General features: G+C 38.2%; 1 protein-coding gene across 10 annotated transcripts in view; it reads left to right on the plus strand.

Annotated features, from left to right (window-relative positions):
• Window positions 1–1,408: 1,408 nt before the first annotated feature.
• The window catches only part of CSNK1G3 (casein kinase 1 gamma 3), a 105,522-nt gene continuing 87,249 nt past the window's right edge, over window positions 1,409–19,681 (plus strand). For all 10 annotated transcript variants that reach the window (XM_034655935.1, XM_034655938.1, XM_034655937.1 and 7 more), the window contains exon 1: window positions 1,409–1,536. The gene's annotated coding sequence lies outside the window, so the exon portion shown is untranslated. The remainder of the gene's footprint in view (window positions 1,537–19,681) is intronic.

The following is a 19,681-nucleotide window of genomic DNA, read 5'->3' on the forward strand; positions in this document are numbered from 1 at the left end:
ACAGTATGGAGGGAGAAAAACATAAATCCTCCATGATTTTAAAGTACATTTGTTTCATTGGAGACTTTTAAGTTTTTCCTGAGAGTGAGAGAGAGGTGGAGAGACTCATCTTTCTTGATACAGTGTATCAAAACATAAAAATGTTTGATAAATGGGCTGTGATTTTTCTTCATGCACATTTTAATGTCTGACTTTTGAAAGAACTTTAGACATAAGTAATATTAGGTAATAATTAACAATTAAAAAACATATTTTCAGAGTCCTCTACAAATGCCTTCATGGCGGATCGATTTCCATAGCGGTTTTTCACAGTGCCATATCTTCATCCTACTTAACCATCTGTAAAGACAGAGTATGGAATCTTCTGCCTTTTCTGCGTGGGCAGATGGGACTGCAAACTGGAGTGAGAAAACACCGGTTCCACTTTGTGTTCTACAACTTGATAACCCGAGTGATGTTTGACCTCTCGAAACTTCAGGAGGTTTATTTACAACACTGAATAATAACTATCACGTTATACAGCTCCAAGGATTGATTACCTGAGCTCACAAACGGAGTTCTCGATAGACCGTAAATGGGATGCAAACGTGAGCCACACACAACTCATAGTTCCAAGCAGCTGCATCCTTGCTGTAGCACTGAGGTCAGAAAAAAGGGGGGGGAAATGTCAACCAGGTGAGGTCACTGCCTTAGGCCAGGGCCCTAAAATTCTGCACCTGGAGGGCTGTGCTTGGCAAAGCCTCGAGAACCTGACTTGGCCAAATGGCGCTCTTAGGCTCTTTGCTCACCCGAGCCGCGGAATTTTTAGTAGCTGTCCTTAATAATAGGACCGTTTTCTTCCAGTTCTCCCCCAGAGACCTGGCCAAGCCTCTCCTCTCCTAGCCTCGCCCAAAGAAACGTACCCGTATCCACTATTACTCCACGCTCCCCCTCACGCACCGCTTGTGCGGAGGTGAGGATGGAGGAGTGGCTTGGCTTTTATAGGCCTTGCCAGCCAATGAACGTGCAGCCTTTCTTCCGGTCGGCGAGCCGGCCAATCCGAGCAGGTCGCTGTAATCTTCGGCTCTACTCGGCTCTTTTCGCTGATGCGGGAGCTTGGGGGCCGCCGCCGCTGGAGAGACGCTTTCCTTTTTTATTTTTTTTCCATGCGTTCACTTCCGGGTCCGGCGCCGATCCGGATGCCCGAGGCAGAAGGATGTTTGACCTCCGGATAAGCGAGGCGCCGCTGTGCATTCATTCCCGGCTGCATCGGTGGCGACAGCAGCGGCCCGGGCGGCGACTCTCCGGCCAGAGGCGGCGGTAGGAGGCACCGGCAGGAGTGCAGGGAGCGAGTCCGAGCCGAGCTGCGTTCCCTCCCTCGCTCGTTCCTTCCCCCCCTACCTCGCTCGCTCCCTCCCTGCGTGGCTCGCTTTCCTCCTCCGGTTGCCGGCGGGTGTGATGTGCCGCCGCCGCTGTCCCCGCCGCCGCTGACTGACGGAGCAGGGGGCGCCGCCCGCGCCCGGGACCGACCCCGCAGCTCGCGGCCGCGCCTCTGAGGTAAAGCCCCCTCCGCGGTGGCGCGCGGCCGGCCGGCCCTGGCCCGGCGGCAGCCTCNCGCGGAGGGAGGGAGAACGGGCGGGAGGGGCCGCGGCCGGGGGGGAGGGCGCCGAGGGCTGGGCGGCCGGGGAGGGGGCCGCGGGTGGCGGGCCGGGCGGGTGCAGAAGTTGCCGAGTGGTGCGGCGCGAGTGGGGACGCGGGGGAGGTGGGCGAGCCGGGAGAAGGCGGGGGCTTCTGCGGGGAGGGGTTTTGAGGTCGGGAGCGCAGCCCCGGCGCTCTTGATTGTGTCCAGACAATTACCCTCGGAGTGGGGGTTTGGGCAGGAGGGAGGGAGGCATCGGGCTGCTGGAAGGAGGTGTCAGGGGCCAGCCTTCATTTCAGGGGTAAACTTCCCGCTGGGGTGTCTGTTGGGGGTGGGGGGCAGGGATTTACCTATTTGATAGAGCTTTTGACTTAGCTCAAAACTTAACCAAGGCATTAGTCGGGGGTAACACAATTTCTGTGCTGGCTACTGTTAAGGTGCTCGTTTGTTTGTTTATCCCACATGCAGGGGAAGTGACACACCGAAGCGTCGGTGCTCTTGGTCCCCAGCTCCTACGTTTCTTTTCTGTGGGGTGGTGATGGAGATGTGTGTGTGCTCGTAGGGTGGGGGTAGTTAGGCCTGTGTTAGGATCATTCCAGTTTTCCCAGGGAAGGAGGAAAAGTTAATGGGTGGGAGAGAGAAAGAGAGTGAGTGTGTGTGTGTGTGTGTGTGTGTGTGTGATATGGCTACTGTTGCTACACTGTGAGAATTAGTTGAACTGTTGTAATGAGTACGGAGGCTGGCCAATAAGTGACCCCTTTTTAACCTTTTGTTTTAGAAGGTCGACTTTAATTGGAAAATGAAAAACCTTCTGATTTTTAATAAGTTAGGAAAATAAGTCAGTATTTATTTCTTGTGCAGTTACTAGTGAATGACATTTGCTCACAGTAGAAGATGTTGAACTACGTCTGAGTTGGAATACTTTTTAAAATTAAAAATATTTAATTTCTAAAGCTATGGATGTATTTTTGAAGAACATTTTCTTTCCCTATAAATAAAAAGTGGAAGAAAAATAGCACAAATTATAAGAATGAGTTAGGGTTAGAAAGATAGGAGGCCAGTTTAAGAAACCATTTTCCACCAAAAATCAGATACAGTTGGTGACATTCTTAGTAACATTTTTCGGGGTGGGGTGGAGAGTTCTGCTTAGTGTTATTTCATAACTCTTTCCAAACTTTGCTCTGGATGTATTCTGAGCTAAGATAAAGTATATTTTGTATATATTAGCCCTTATCATTGCACATAAGGTGAAAATCGTATTTATTGGCATTGAAAGAAAGATATTATCAAATAAACTGCATGGCTTTGGTATAGATTCTCTGGAATGTACAGACACTTTGGCTTCCAGTGAGCTTGCATTTCTGCATATGCATCTGGTATTAGTACTTCTCTTTAGAATGGGGACAGAAACGTTAATTTTAATGTTGATATATATGAGACTTTTTGGGGAGAATCTTAGAAAATGATAATCTTCAGTGATGATTTATTGTGCTTAGTGACCTCTTCTGCCATTCATCCACTCAGAAATTAATGCATTATGTAAAATTGACATTTTCATTGTTAGATTTACAAAGCGTTAACTCTTAACAAAATCTTCAACACATGGTATTCATTTATTCCTTCAAATACAAAGACTGGAATTAAAATCAAGGAATAGTTCTGTTCAACCCGGACCTTTACCATGTGCAAAGGACCTTTACTCTGTGGTGAGGATAGAAGAGAGGTTATAATATGAAGATGAGTCAGACCCAGTAGCAGTCTTCAAGGGAGAAGCAGACATGCACAGAAATAATGGCAACACAGGCCACTTGTGGGATTTATTAGAGGTGCATGGAAGCATGGGGTGTGTGTGTGTGTGTGTGTGTGTGTGTGAGAGAGAGAGAGAGAGAGAGAGAGAGAGAGGAGAGAGAGAGAGGTACTAATTTTTGACTGTGGAATTTTGAATGACTTTAGAGCTGTTAACACTCCATTTGGGGATTCAGATATTTTAATGGGCAACATGGAGGCTTGGTGCGTGTGTGTGTCTGTATGTATGTGTGTGGGGGGGTAGTTTTCTAGGCGAAGAGAACCGCTGGGGCACAGGCATGTTGGTTGGGTACTACGGGGCTGTTGAGCTGCACATGAGGCTGCTGTGCCAGGTGGTCTTTGTGGGAGAGGAAGCTGTGAAAATAGGTGGAGATCTGGCCATGGAAGTCAGAATGCCTTGTATTTAAAAATGAGTCAGTTTGAGGTATAAAGGTCCAAATGTCCAGATTTTATGCTTCTAGGAAGTAGTTAGGCAAATAAGGATAGTAAGTTCAAGGAAACAAACTATGACAGAATAATCAACTTGTTATCATTTATGCTAATGGAGGAAAGCAGAAACGTATATAATGTACAACACTCCATACCTGGCTTTGTCATATTTCTGTACTTGAATTTGAATATGGGTGTGTCTGGTAATCTGGTTATTGGTTGTATGTGAAATGAATTCAGGCTATAAAAATGAGCCTCTAGAAGAAATGGGAAGCTCTCTGTTTATTGCTTTGTCCGCTACTGGCAATAGGCTGGTTTTCTGGTGTAGTGTATTGATTCAGAGTTTTTCAGAAGGGAACAAGTGGTTGTTTAAGTTTCAGAGGGTTTCCCAAAAGGATATTTCAAACTAAATTGAGGGAATGCTGTAATATTAAACTACAAAACAAAGCACAGTTCATTGGATAGTTATATTATTGTTAATGTATTTGAAGCTGAGATTCATGATGGATAAAGTGAAATGTAAGGAATCTACAGACAGGGAGAATTGACCATAACAGTGGGATGATAAAATGGGAAATGTTCACTGTTCTGGATAATATGTGTAAGGTTTTTAGTTATCTTAAACAGTAAATGACCCTAAAATAATTTAACTCCAAACTTTATCCCAATCAAAGAATGCTTAGAAAAATACCACACACTCACAATGACAGTGTTTAAGTCTATGTAGACTCACCTTTTGGGGAAGATTGTTTGTTGGATTTTACTAACTATTCCCCTCTAGGTGTCCGAGAAGTATATATATATTGTAACTGAATTTGTGAAACTGAATATAACTAAATTATCATGAACCTTCCATTTAAAACACTAGTAACGGTTAAAATTTATTAAGTGCCTACTTTGTAGAGGGACCATAGATGATACTGTCAAGACAACTCTTTTTGTTAAATGATGTATAACCCTTGCTTTTGACAGTAGGAAACAGTTATCCAGAGTTCAAGCAACCTTTTTAGGATATAACAGAGTGCTTATTTAAATCATTTTTTTCCTGACTTCAGAGTCTTAAACCACCGATGATCTGTTTTTTCCCTAGTCTTCCATCCTCTTCCTTTTTTATGTTTTCTTGAGAGGTTGGCACTTAGTGGTATTGATTGGTGTTGTTAGTGTATGTTTGGGTGTTGGTTCTTCAAGATGGTACTTTTTTGGAAATGGCAGTTTTGTGGGGCATCTGTAGTTCTTTAATTGTAGAGATTCCTTAGGAATGGACAGTCTGGTTCTAGTGACTAAAGCTACGTCAGGGTATCCCTTTGTGATGATCTATAGGTCAGAACTATATTTAGGATTCTTAGTGTGTAGAAATCAAGTGTGTATTATCCATGAATGTGAAGTGATTTGGGAGACGCTTTGCATTATTCAGAAAATAAGGAATGAGAGAGAGATATAAGGACAGATAAGTTTTACAGACACATTAGAGGCTGCTGTTAGCCATGTTTTTTCTAGCTCCCTTCTGAAAGCTGGGATTTAGAAACTGTAAATGTTTCCTAAACCATAGGGTTTCCTCCTATTATGGGACCTTGGGAAGGTGTGTAGTGATTTGTTCTTAAACTATAGTAAGTGATTGGTTATATTCTCTCCTACCACTCCCTGCCCATCATCTTTGTTATGAGAAATAATTCTTAAGAATGATCTTGAAGTGTTTATGTATTTGGTAGAGAGGACACACACTTTGGTCATTTTCTTGACTAATGATAGATCACAGAGTTATAAGTTAATTTAATGAAAGTCTATAGTTGAGTTATATCCACATATGCCTAAGTCACATCCACATTTTTTATAGCTTTCACGGGAAGTAAGTAAAATCTCATGATACTCTTTTTCTTAAGATACTTATGAGTTATTAGAAGGTTGATTGGTGGGTAGAATAAGCAAAGACTCTTGGGAACAGCCTATTTCAGGAGACTCTGTTTTAACTCACCTGTTCAACCCACTTAAAAGATTGATACTCTTCATTCATTTACTGCTTGATGCCCATGCTATATTAAAAGGCAGTAGACTATTCTCCAGTTTGTTTTTGAATTTTTAATCCCACTAGTTGTTTTATACTTACAAAGAATTATTGGTAACAACAAATTGTTGACGGCACTTGTACTTGATGTTGTAATTACACCATTTAATGAAACATTATTTAGTGAAATATGGAGGCAAAAAGTCATTTGTATAAGAACTTCTGGCTCCTTTGAAAACAGGTGAGTAGCTAAAATAATTATAGTTAAAATAGGTGTGGGTGAGATAACTTTTAAACAGTGAGGGGAACCCTCATTGGACCCTAAAAATCTAAGAAGAATCTGCAATAAGATTGCTTTTAAGTTTTGCAGGATATCTATCCATGTTTAAACTCACAGGAGGTCTGGTTTTTGCAAGAAAGAATAGAACTGTGATCTGTAGACCCATAATTGAAGAAAAGGCCTTGGCCTTGCACTGAAAGATTGTCTTGGGGGTGTACATTTTTTATGTTTTCATTGCAATAAAATGTTCAAGATATGTAGATTTTTCTATGATTCCCATTTCATGTTTTTAAAAAATTTTTAAAGATTTTAAAATTTATTTGAGAGTGAGGGAGAGCAAGAGAGAGCGCATGAGTGTGGGGGGGTGCTGCAGAGAGAGAGAGAATCTCAGGCAGACTCAGTGCTATGTGGGGCTCGATCTCACAGCCCTGAGATCATGAGCTGAGCTGAAACCAGGAGTCAGAGGCTTAACTGATGTAGCCACCCAGGCACCCTATGATGCCCCTTTTAAACTAACTTAGGAATTCTTGGTTGATAATATATTAAAGAGAGTATCTGCTTCTAAAATATCATCTGTTTTATACCGTCTTAGAGATTGATTTAATAGCATTCTCTTATAAAAAAGAATAAATTCTGGTATTTCTGACTGTATTCATTCATACCTGAGGGTGAATTATTTAATTATCTAGTCAGGTGATCAGCCTAGGGTTTTCACATATTTTCCCTCTGTGGTCCTTTATCTGATTTTGTATTCTGCCTTTCAGCTTTTATACAGAGAGGAGCCTTCCTAGAATCCCAGCATCTCCTCAGCCTCAGTAGGGACTGCTGAAGTAAATTGGGAAAGGAAATTGTCCCTTGGAAAAGGAAATGCCATACCCTTAGTGTGTACCAGGGGCTTTTGAGCTTGGTGCAAAGCATGCTGGTCTAGCAGCTTTTACAGGAGCTGCCCTCCTGTCTTGCCTAGCACAGCTCAAGTGAAAAGGAAAACTGTTAGGTTATAGGAAAGGAGCTGCAGGTTGGAGAAAGAAAGATGGATAGGTTTTGCTATTTATCTTGGTGTCGCTGCATTTTAATGCCTGAAATGCAGTAGTTTCTGGTATGGAACACTGAAGTATTGAGGTAGGGCTAGTTTTTCAGAGCTTTGGTCTGCCTTTCTGTGATTTTTTTTGGCTCTGCTCTCCTCTTTGTGTTGGATTCATCTACAGGCTGGTAGCAAGATCACATCTAGACATGCACTGGCCAGGAAATGTTTTGCACAAGCTTACCAGCATACTTTTCCTTTCATGTTTTATTGACCAGAATTAGGTCATGTGTATTTCCTAACCAGTCACGACAAGGGGAGTAGGGTTATCATGGTTGATTTCTGTTAATCAGGATATATCCCCTGCCATTGGGGATGGGGTCACATTTTCCTGAGTTACGTTGTGGAGGGAGGATATTTTAAAAAATTGTGGGAAGGAAGAATATGGGGGAAATGGATGTTAGAGGGGCAATCAGTAGTGACCACTGCATCTGCTTGTTTTGAGAATGAAAATAAATAATGCATATAAATGCACTTTGAACTTTAAAGGGTTGTACAGATGTAACGGATGAAAGATTGGAAAGCTGCTTCTACGTTGCTATCTTAAATATGCTCAGGTATGAATATTTTAGGAGCTTAAAACAGTGTTAGTTTTTTTTATTGACTGACTTTGCATCAATAAAATCAGTTACTCAAATTGTAAGATTATATCTTTTTTCCATGAAACTCATAAAGCTGTTATAACTTTCAATCAAAAATCTGTACCTGTAAACTTACTTAAATATTTTAGAGTTGCTGACCTCCCTCCTTTTCCATAAATTGCCCACGCCTTTGATCTCGTCAGATTTCTTTCTTTCTTCACATTTAGAGGACAATAAGTGAGTTGAGGAAATGGGAATTTGTCAGTTGGAGGAAAGGTTTATTTTGAGTCACAGAATCCTAGTGAGATAGGAGGAAAGAACAGTTTTTACGTATCTTGAGGGAAGCAAAAAAAGTTGGTGGGGGAATGGGGAGATTAGGGGAGAATCACAGAATTTTGGAATTGAAGTGAAATGAATCACGGGAAGGTTGAGTGAAATGCTCACGTCACGCACCTGGTGGGTAGACTCTCCTATCTTAATTGCTAGTATGGTGTTCTTTCTGACCTAAGAGGTGGGAAGCCATGAAAAGGTTTGTCTGCTTTGCAGTTTTGCTTGGGACCGGGGGTAGTTCTGTAAAGCAGTCAGCCAACTGCTGTTAGAACAGATAAATATTTCCAGGTTTTGGAAAATTTTAGCTGGAGACTGGGTCTTTTTTTTTCTTTTTCTTTTTAAGTAAAGCAAACAAACTGACAGATTTTTTAATCTTTCCTCAAGCACAGCAACACACACACACACACACACACACACACACACACAGAAGTAACCTCAAAACTGGCCTGCTTAAATGAAAATGCAGAAGCAGAATGAGTGCTTGGAACAATTTACGTATGTTTAAATTCAAGAAAAGTTCTTTAGATTTCTGTGCCTGTAGTATATGTAAAAGAATGCGTGTGTGTGTGTGTATTGTACATATATATTGAGATACATGCATGTATATGTGTGTATATATATATATATGCACACACACACATAGACACACACACAGGATTTCAGTTGTTGTAATTCTTCTCATTGTAATTGTGGCACTTGTAAATATACAGAGCAAATCCATCCATCCTCTGCAAGGGTATTTATGTTAATGACAGTTATTTATAAATAGTGAGATTTGGGGTGATTTTTATTTTTACACTTTTTATACTTCTCTATATTGTTTGGATTTTCCGCTGTAATTAATCATTATTATTTACCATCAGGAGAAATAGTAAGGTTTTTTTTTAAGGAGGAAGAAAAAAATAGAATCCTGGGGTAGGATGTTTTTTACCAACTTAGATTTTAACATACTTCTGGTTTTGTTTGTATATTACCTTGAATAAAGTATGCCTGGAATGCAGGGCTTCTTGTAATTGTCTTTACTTTTAGAATTGTACTTTTTAAAATTATTTACCTTAAAATTTTAAGTTGAAATTGGCCATATGATACCTTTTGATACAAGTGTACTGTGTAGAAGTAATGGATGTCTGAATATTTTGTAGTTATTAATTGTGTCACTTATTTTTAAAACTTGTTTGTTTTTGATTTCAGGTGGTACACTTGGCAGTGTATTAGAGGGTGCTGTATTAGAGTCAAAGTTGTAGTCAGAGTTTCCTTTGGTAAATAGGGAAGTGAAAAGATTTTTTTTTCCCTTACAGCCAGTCTGTGTCATGTTTATTTTCTATTTTTGTGAAATCCTTATTTTATTTTCTAGCAATGAATACTTTCAAATGGCTGGCAAATATAGTAGGTAATGTCATAGGTAGAGAATAAAGAACATACCTGGTATTCCTCTAGTTTTATGGTGTGCGAATATATGGCTACAAGGCCTTTTAATAAAATCCTGATTTGAAGTGCAAACATAACCTAGTCTTGTTTAGGAGGTGACACTAGTACATGTCATTGTTGGTGACATTTTTAGAAACTGGTGTTTGTAGGTGCATATTTTTATAAGACATTATTTTATATTCTTTTATTCTAGAGATCTGAAAACAGTGTGAATCAACAAAAGTATACATCTTAAAGATGTGGAATCTTGTGATGTCATTTTTCATTTAAAAATGGTAGATTATTTACTGAGTTCTTTTTTCTGTCATATGAATGTCTGGGTATATTGTGGCTCATATTCTTTTATACATTCGAGGTTCTGAAAATATTTGTAGTTAATGAAATATCAAAATGTAATCAACTCTTTAAAATCACTCCTTTGAGTATTTTCTGATAATCTGTTAAATGTTGGTAACTGAGTATGTATCATATGTATGTTTATTGTATGTTCTGCTGTTGATAACATATTTTAGTTACCAACTACTGATGAAGTTTTTTATGAAGACCAATTGAAAAATAAAATCCTGAGGATTGGGAATGAGAATGTGAGATAAGTCAAAATGTCTTTTACTGTAGGCACTTGTTTAAAATATTGCAATTCAAAATTAGTAAATTTTTTTCTTTGATGGAGTAAGTGAGAACAAAAAGGGGTAGTTTAAAGATAATCCCTACAGTCCTTGCTGTAGGGCTAGGAGTACTACCACTGACTAGACATAAAAGTGTTTGTGGAGAAGGCTGTGTGTACCATTGGTTCTTAGCCCTGACTTCACGTTAACACTTTTAGGGGGCCTTAAAAACATGACGGATAATGGGATTCTACCCCTGCTAACTGATATTTGGATTTGGGGGTGGGGCTGGGGCACTGATATATTTTAGGGTTTCTGTAGGTGATCCTGGTGTGTTGCAGGGTTGAAAATGACTGATTTCTCCTTCTCTTTTTACACATCTCTTAGGTCTTAACTTTCAAGTTCTCTTTTTAATTGGGGTAGGGGTATAAAAGTGAGACAAGAAATGCATAGGAAACATTTGCAAGAGGATCAGGTTAGTGAAGTGACTTCTCTCCCTGGTTTTGTACCCAAAATCCTTAGTGATGCCACTATATTCATTGCTTATTAGCAGTTTTTGCTACATACAGTGCCAATATTGGAGGATTTTTAACATTTGGAATATTTGTTAAAGGGAAATTTATCAAGAATAAATTAAAGCATCATCACAGATGCCCCTGAAAATCTTAAGAAACTTAAGTGATACAAGCAGTTGTATCTTTAAAGTTCTTTAAACTATAAGAAGGCAAGAATTGTTGCTAATCAAAAGTTTATTAGTCATAGCATATATTTATCATATTTATAATATCATTGAGTTGTATTTTTCTTGGAACATAAGGTTGAAAGAGGCCTTAATAGTTTAGTATAGCTGCACACGTACTGCTTTATTCTCTTTTATACCACTGTTGATGAGGAATATCTCTGTTTCCCCCTAAGTGGAAATAGTTTACTTCGGTTATAGTACATTGTGTATATAGTATGTTGTCCATATCCTATGTAGTCATTGTATACATGTAAATGCACTATGATAATAGGGTTTTGTGGTCACTGTATCTTGTTATTTATAACAAATCAGGGTCGTTTTTTGTGCCATATTTGGTGTAGTTTCCTAGGTCACAAACACCCTTACCAGTTACAGTCTTTTGTGATACAATGAGAACTAGCCATTTTATGATGAATTCAGTATGTTAGATTCCACTCAAGGAACATTGTTTGCGTGGTGGCAAAATTGGGTTTGGCACTTCCTCTGTCATTTTCAAGGGTTAGACTTTCGTAAACTGCCCTAGAAGGACAGTTTGTGGTAAAGAAATTTAAGAGTGGAGAGAGTGTAGAGGGCATGTTCTGTGTGAACCTGGAGAGGACTTTTAGAATTATTTTCCATTCACCAAAATTCCACAAGAAAATCAGCGTGTGATAACAAGGCTCCCAGTAATACTTCACACACACAGTTAGTGATTGAGTGATGGCTTCTGTTCTATAGGATCATAATTCCTTATCAACAATTTTAACATCCAGAATGCTCTGAAAACCAAAAATATTTTCTTGTATGTTTGGCATGAATTGGTTTTTTTCATAAAACTTGTGTTGAACTTTTGTGTCTTTATTTCATGGATTTGTTGGTTTCACTGCAGAAATAGTAAATGTTTGATTGTAATGTACTGTTCCAGACTTCTCTGTGTCATCCCAGCCTTTTTATAAAATACGTGGTGCACACACACTGTATCACCTGTCAAAAGTCCCCTATAATTCAGGATTCCAAAACGTGCTTGGCTGCAAGAACTTTGGAAAAGGGGCTGTGGAAACTGCCTTAATTTGCTTCGACTTCTTGTTTCTTCATAGAAACTACTCAGCATCTTATTCTTCTGAAATGGAGTTTCAATAAGATGCTGGTAAATTTCTAGGACTTTTTTTCTCTTGTAAATACATACATACCAAGAGGCACTTTATTTTAATCTGTGTTTGCTTAACAGTTGTTGAAAGCTTTTCTGTTTTTTTGGCACTGAGCTATTAACCCCGGTCCTGTGAGCCCCAGGGTGGTCCCAGGAGCATTGTGTTAAATTAGGATGCCCGGGATAGAAAATGTTTCGGGTAACTGGCATAGCTGAGTATTCATCACACACTCTGTTCAGTCCTTGGGGTTATATAATTTTACCTCCGCACATGGTAACTTCATGCCAAAACACCTGCAGGCAGTCCTCTTTTTACATATCTTGGCTTCCTTTTTCATAACAGAAAGAAGCAGGGGTGTGGTTGTAATGCCTCTGTTTTAGTCCTTAAACTTCCTTAATTTGTTTTTAAGACCTCACTGCAAAAATCTATATACTTCATTCTGGCTTTTTTTCCCTGACCATCTTTTCTGTTTTGTTTTTTTTCCCCCTCTCCTTTTCTTTATTACTCCACCCTCCCCTCCTTTAAAATAGTATTTCCCAACAAGAGAAGTTCATAATTATGGTATTCTGAATCGGAAAAAAATGCCCTGCGGGTGGAAAGGTGACAAATAAATCTGCATATTCTGGTATTGCCCTGAAGAGGACCTTACTATAGGGGAGAGATTATTGTACTTGCTTGGTGTAGTGTTCTGTGTCCCTGGTCTTTACTTTCTTTCCCTCCCTAAACCCTGAGGCGTGATGGGGTGCTGAGCACTGTGCTGTATGCTTTTTCAGTTGTGGTTTTGAATTCACCAAGATAGTAGGCATTTTACTGTGTAGTTACTAATGGAAGATTTAGAGCTTAAATTGGTTATGTGCACTTGTTGTGTGCTCTGAAAGTACTGTAATTCTCTTGTACATGTCATACTTTATATTATTGTTTGTTTAAGCTGTGTGATGTCAGGGATTGTGATTGTCTTGTGTGCCATTTCATTTCCTGTGTTTGGCACATGATAGGCCTCTCATGATTACTTGTTTGTTGACTGAATGGATTAATCATTTCATCTTTTTTATTAGGGAGAATTAACATGGAAGAGCCTTGATTAAATGCCTCCTGAGGCACCGAGCTCACTCCAAACCAATTTAGTGTGGATCATCATAGTTGTATGAGAGATCTCAAACAAATAAATTGGCCCTACTTTAAATATGCTTATAAACACAAGCATCTGACATAGTTACTCAGGCTTGAAAGTAGAGAAATACTTTATAGAAAGGTTTTCTTTGTTTAAATGGCAGAAGTTGAAATTAAATGCATTTATGGGCTAGCCAGAAAATTTAAAGGAAGTATTAAATTTTTTGAACATTTCACTTAATTATGATTTTGTCACAAGGTATTTTTTTATATTAGATTAAGTTTTTTTCCTTTTTCCTGTTTTTAATTTTTTGCACACTAAAGTTCATTCGCCCTACTATCAGTGCACAAAACAATTCCATTAGCTCCAGATATTTCCCTCCTGCTGCACCTTTGTAGTCAACCCCTTCTCCCATTCCCAGCCCCTAGCAACCCCTGATCTGTTCTCAGTTTCTGTAATTTTGCCTTTTTCAGAGTAGCATATCAGCGGCACCATGTGGTATGCAGCCTTTTGAAGCTAGCTCCTTCCCCTTTGCATAGGGTATTTGCGATTTATCCATGGTGAAGCATGTGTCAGTCATTTCTTTTTGCTGCTGAGCAGTATTGCATTATATGGATGTACCTCAGCATGCTTATCCATTCACCATTTGAAGCATTTGCTTCCATTTTTTGGCAATTAGGAATAAAGCTGCCCCGAACATTTGTGTGCAGTTTTTTTTTTTTTTTCCTTTTTGGTGAATTGAAGTTTTCATTTCACTTGGTAAGTTCCTAGGACTAGAATTGTTGGTCATAAGATAAGTGTATGTTTAACTTTCTGAGAAATTGCCATTCTTTTCCTAAGCTGCTGTATACCGTTTTGCATTCCCACCAGCGATGTCGAGGAGTTCTAGTAATAAGCAATTGCTGAAATTTAAATTTGCTATATTGAATTACTTTTTAATAATTAGTTTGTTAATTTGGTTGCGCACCAAAACGTCATGACAATAATACTCGTTCTGAACATGACATTTTCATTGCTGTAGACCTATGGGATAGATAGTGATTTAGGGGAACTTCAGTTTTTAGGGAATGCAGTCTTCATGATGTTTTGGAGCTTTTCTTTCTGGCTCAGATGAGCCAGCCCTGCTCTCTGTAAAAAAAAAAAGCTAGGCCTTGAGGCTCCTGGGTGGTGTAGTCCGTTAAGCTTCTGACTCTTGGTTTTGGTTCAGGTCCTGATCTCAGGGTTGTGAGATTGATCCCCACATCAGTTGGGTTCTGCACTCAGCGTGGAGTCTGCTTAAGGCTCTCTCTCCTTTTTTTCTCTGCTCCTTCACCATACTCTCTTTCTCAAATAAATAAATCTTAAAGAAAAAAAAGAGAAGAAAAGAAAAATTAGGCCTTAACCCTGGTGCCCATATTGGGACTTAAACTATCTTTCAGTTCTGTGTCTCTGTCTTCTGGCTACACTTCTTTGGAGAAGGATGCTCGTGGTTTGGTCTGGGCAGAAAAATACTTCGTCTAGGGAAGTGGTAGTTTAAGCTTTTCTATCACTTGTTGCATGTTACATTCGAGAATCTTGTAGAAGTCAACTTGGTTATTCATGATTTATTGTCATTTACAATATTAAGTTCTTTCTATGATAAGAATTGACAATATTAGCTTCCTAAGTAAAATTCTCAAATGTTGATACTCTTTTCCTTTCAAAGGTTTATTTATTTATTTGGTGTAGAGAGAGAGCGCGCATGCACGCTCATAAGCGGGGGAAGGAGTAGAGGGAGAAGCAGGCTCCCCACAGAGCAAGTAGCCGGGTTGGGGACTCCATCCCAAGACTCTGGGATTATGACCTGAGCTGAAGGCAGACGTTTAACCAACTGAGCCACCCAGGCATCCCTCAAATGTCGATTCTCTTGAGTGAACCTTATAGTTTTGTGACCTTTGCCTACATTTGACGGTTATTTGTAAATATGTATTTTTACAAATTTAGGGAATTAGCACTGTAGTTAAAAAGAGTTTCATTATAAGAATTGTGTATGAAGCAGCTACTGACTTTTCTGAAGTACTTCCTCATTTACTTGGCCTTATCAGTCCGCGGCCTGTTAGATAAATTAGAAGATTGAATTTATACTAAAATATTTTATTTTAGCATTTTTTTAAAAATGATCAACTTTATGAGGTAGTACTCTTCTCAGTGTTTTCTAAACATATTCAGATCTTGCTTAGTCAGGGCTCTCATTCTGCACATCAGTTATAAAGTGTGCTGTGATGCATAGATTGTCTGAATTTATCGAGGTGTATAAGGTCTTTGTTCTCTGTCATATTTTTACTGGTCACTTCAATTGTTCCTTCTGTGTTTGATTTTCTAATAATAAACTTACTAGAATCATTTTAAGATTAAAGTAAAATATAGTTTAGGGGCTTTTTTTGTTTAATGAGCAAAATAGGCATTTTGTGACCTCTTTGAGTACATTTTTTTCCCTTCTGGTTCATAGCTACGTTTTGGAGATTTGAAACTACAGTATAAATGACCTTTGATTCGTGAGGTGTTATTCCACTTGTAGTATCTCCTAGAGCTGTAAATTGCCTGCCTGTCCATACCTTTTTCTTTCCTTTTTTCCTTGAAAAAGACATGATCTTATAAATTAACATTCCTAAACTTCTGAGAGGTAGTTTGTATGTTCACTCATTCATTCACTCATTTATTCAGCAAACTTTTAATAAACGTCTGCTATGTATTATGTATTATAATAGATGATGGGGTGATAGAGTTCAATAAAATGTCCCTGCCCTTCAGGACATCAGATAAAATAAATGGGCTATCCTAAGGTTGAAAAGTAAAAACGTTGCACCTTGTTTTTCCTGTAAATTGGTTGTAAAATGTAGAGGTTTCATCAGGTTCACTTTAATTTTTTTTCTTCCATCATGAAGCTCAGATGTTGTTTATTTTTTTTTATTTTTATTTTTTGTGAAGTTAGCAGCAAGTGAGTTGCATAATGATGATCTTTGAATTCTGTCATTTCTTACTTACTAGATGGGAATATATTTAGAGAGAAAATTCCCCTCATCAATTGGGGTTGATCCTCATTATTAACAGATTCTGTATTTGCAGATTTCTCTGCTTGCTGAAATTTATTGGTAACTCCCAAATCAGCGTTCTTGGTGCTTTCTCAGGCATTCATGACATGCACATGTGCAGAGAGGCAAAAAAATGTGAATTACCCGATAAGCATGTTCCCACCCAAAGCTGAACAAGGTGATGCTCTGCCTTCTTGTTTTGCTTTTTGGGGCCTATTTAATTCTTTTTTGGGGTGATTTTGCTGTTTAAAATGACCCCCGAATGTAGTACGGAAGTGCTGTGTAGTGTTCCTGAACTTTTTAAAAAAGCCTGTGTGATATGCTTTATTGAGAAGATGTGTGTTATATGGGCTTAGTTCAGGCATGAGTTTTAGTGCTGTTGGCTGTGAGTTCAATATTAATGACTCAATAATGCATATTAAATAAGGCATCTTTAAACAGGAACATCTGTGAACAAGGTTGTATATTAATCGTTTGATGAAAATGTTGTGACCAGAGGCTTGCAGGAACTGAACCCTTTATCTTCTCTAGGAGCATTGGTCTATTGCTCCTGTTTCAGAGTTTACTGCAACTTTATAGAACATAACTCCTGGAAACCAACTGTTTTTAGTTTTGCACTGGTACAGAGGATATTCTTTTTAATCAATATAAAAAATATACTATAGCGCCATGGGAGTCATGAGGGAGATAGGCTTGAAGGGGCATGGTGAGACCTGTTCTGGGACAAGTTCAGTGCTATATCCCCAGACCCTTGGACTGTGCTTGCCTTGGTACAGTAAGTATTTGTTGAATGCAACTGAGTGCCCCAAAACAGAACATGACTTTCCTTGACAGTTTGGAGTTTAAATTTAATACTGTTCCTGTGACTGGGATTTGCAGCCATGTTTGTATTTTTATAGTGAGATGACCTGCTCTTAGAGATTGATATTGTGAATTTTTCATTAATAGAAATTTGCCATGACCTCTGCTTGATTTTTCATTCCCATCATGCTTAAAGGGGCAGGAGATTGAGGGGAATGTATTCTTCTCTGGCTGCTCATGTAATAAATGTTTAGGGGGCTGGGCATTTTCAAATTAAACATTCCTTCCTGTTGCAACCATTGAGACTCCTTAGCTGTGTTAAGGAGTATTACCAATGAGAGTATAAATTCATCTGTGAAAATGAAAAGAGGAGGCACAAAAGATACTTTGAAGACCTATGATATAGTTGTATCCTAGTTACTAGAAAAGAGTCAGATCTGGATAGTTAGAAAATTTATTTAATTAGATATTCAGTAGTATTTATGTATGTTAAGAAAATTTCTCTTTAAAATCAGTTATAACTGATTATGATTTATCATGTTTTGATTATGATTATGATTTATCATGTTTTGATACTCCTATGCAGTTTTGTATTTATTACATCTTTCAAACTTAGAAATACTTTTTGACCATAACTCATAGAAATCTGTTTATCACAACCTATAAAAATTTATTTTACATTGTGGCCCATGGATACATATATATTGATATAAAGAACAAAAACAAAATCTTATTGAATAAAACTGTTCTTTATGACATATGTGTATTCCATTTTCTTTTCTATATAATACTATTTCATTTAAAAAAAGTGCTTCTTGAGACCTCTTACATTAGGTTAACAACCCACTAATTCAGGGTCATGATCCACACTTTGGAGAACCCTGCTCTAATAGAACTGGTGGCAATTTTTAAAGACTAGAGTTTCCTGGATCTTGATAGGAATATAACAGGGGGCATCACTGAAGGTTTCAAAGATGTAATGTGTTGTTGACGATGGTTACTAAATGTTTCTGAAACAAAATACGTTTCTGTAGTATGTAATTAGAGAAATTAATCTCCATTTTTGACATTACAGTTAATGATTTAGCTTTTAAAAATAAGTGTTTAGTCTTTTCTTAGACAACCACAGTTGAGCTCATGCCAGAAACCAGTAACTGGGACACTTGCTGCTAATAGAAGCTTGTGATGTACCGGCTAGCCATCACATCACAAATATCCTTACTCATTTAAATTTCGGAGAAGCCTGGAGACACGTATTTTAATGTAATTTTTAGAGACTGAATAAGGCATTTGAAACACCGAATGGGTCATTTCATATACTAAATATGGCCTTTTTCATTTGAGTTATAAAGCAGTGAGAAATCAATGCTGTGACATGTAACATGTGAAAAACAATTAATTTAAAAATTTCCATTAATTCTAATTTTGTATTTGCAGAAAACATTGACTAACATGTTGAACATGAGATGACGGTAGAAAATTTTCATGCTTAATATTATAGTTACATGGAACAGTTCTATATGTATTACAGCAGTATTTTAGAAGCTAGACGGAGTATTAATAAGCATTTTAAAAAATTTAGCCCTGCTCATTAATATTTGAAAGCTTTCGCTAACTCTGGGTGGTTTTTTATGATCTAGAACATACTATACTGATATGTTCTCAGAGTACTTTGTTTTACGTTGCGATCTAAAGATGGTCTGTTGGCTCTGTAATGTATTAAATTATTGGCCCATGAAGATTAGAGAATCTCATTTTCTATTTTATGTTTTGAAGATTCATCATTGATCATCAAATTAGAAATATGCCAGTGGCCTACATTTCTGTTCATCAAATCCTATTATGTCTAATGTTTTCTGTATTTAGCAGCTCTTTTTAAAATCTGTATCAGTGGGTGTTACTACATCAAAATTGTATTTGTTTATGAAAGCAAAACAATTGATTATTTGTATTTGTTTAACAATTCTTGAGGATAATTTAAAAATACATCCCTTTAATAAATTCTGTCTTTTAAATGTAGGTATATAAGTCAGTATGCTGAGAATAGTGATAGAATCAAACACAATTTGTAAATATTTTGTTACAGTTTATGCACATTCATGTAGTTTTATGCACATTAACTATAAATCCATGTCCATTCTTTTGGTTCTAGACAGTTTAGAGTTTCAGTTAAAAGGGTAGTATCTCTTAAATAAAAGTTAAAATATCCTTAAGCCATTATTTATAGATCATTATTTAATTTGCGTTATCAGGTGTATGCTAGGCTTATTTGTATGATACTTGGTTCTCCCAGTAGCTTTTATTTCTCTGGATGCCTGATTTGTAAGTTTTCAGGCTGTGTTTTTCCATTCTCTTGCTTGTAGTTTTTTTTTTTTTTTTAAAGATTTTATTTATTTACTTGACAGAGATAGAGACAGCCAGCGAGAGAGGGAACACAAGCAGGGGGAGTGGGAGAGGAAGAAGCAGGCTCTCAGCAGAGGAGCCTGATGTGGGGCTTGATCCCATAACGGCTGGGATCATGCCCTGAGCGGAAGGCAGACGCTTAACCGCTGTGCCACCCAGGCACCCCTCTTGCTTGTAGTTTTGAATTTAAAACTTCTGAGAGAAATTTTCTCTTACTACTATTGACTCCATCTATAGGTATAATACAGTACTAGGATTATTTGTGGGCTTTTAGCAACATGGGTAAG

Source organism: Ailuropoda melanoleuca, chromosome 3 (assembly GCF_002007445.2).
Source record: "Ailuropoda melanoleuca isolate Jingjing chromosome 3, ASM200744v2, whole genome shotgun sequence".
NCBI lineage: Eukaryota > Metazoa > Chordata > Mammalia > Carnivora > Ursidae > Ailuropoda > Ailuropoda melanoleuca.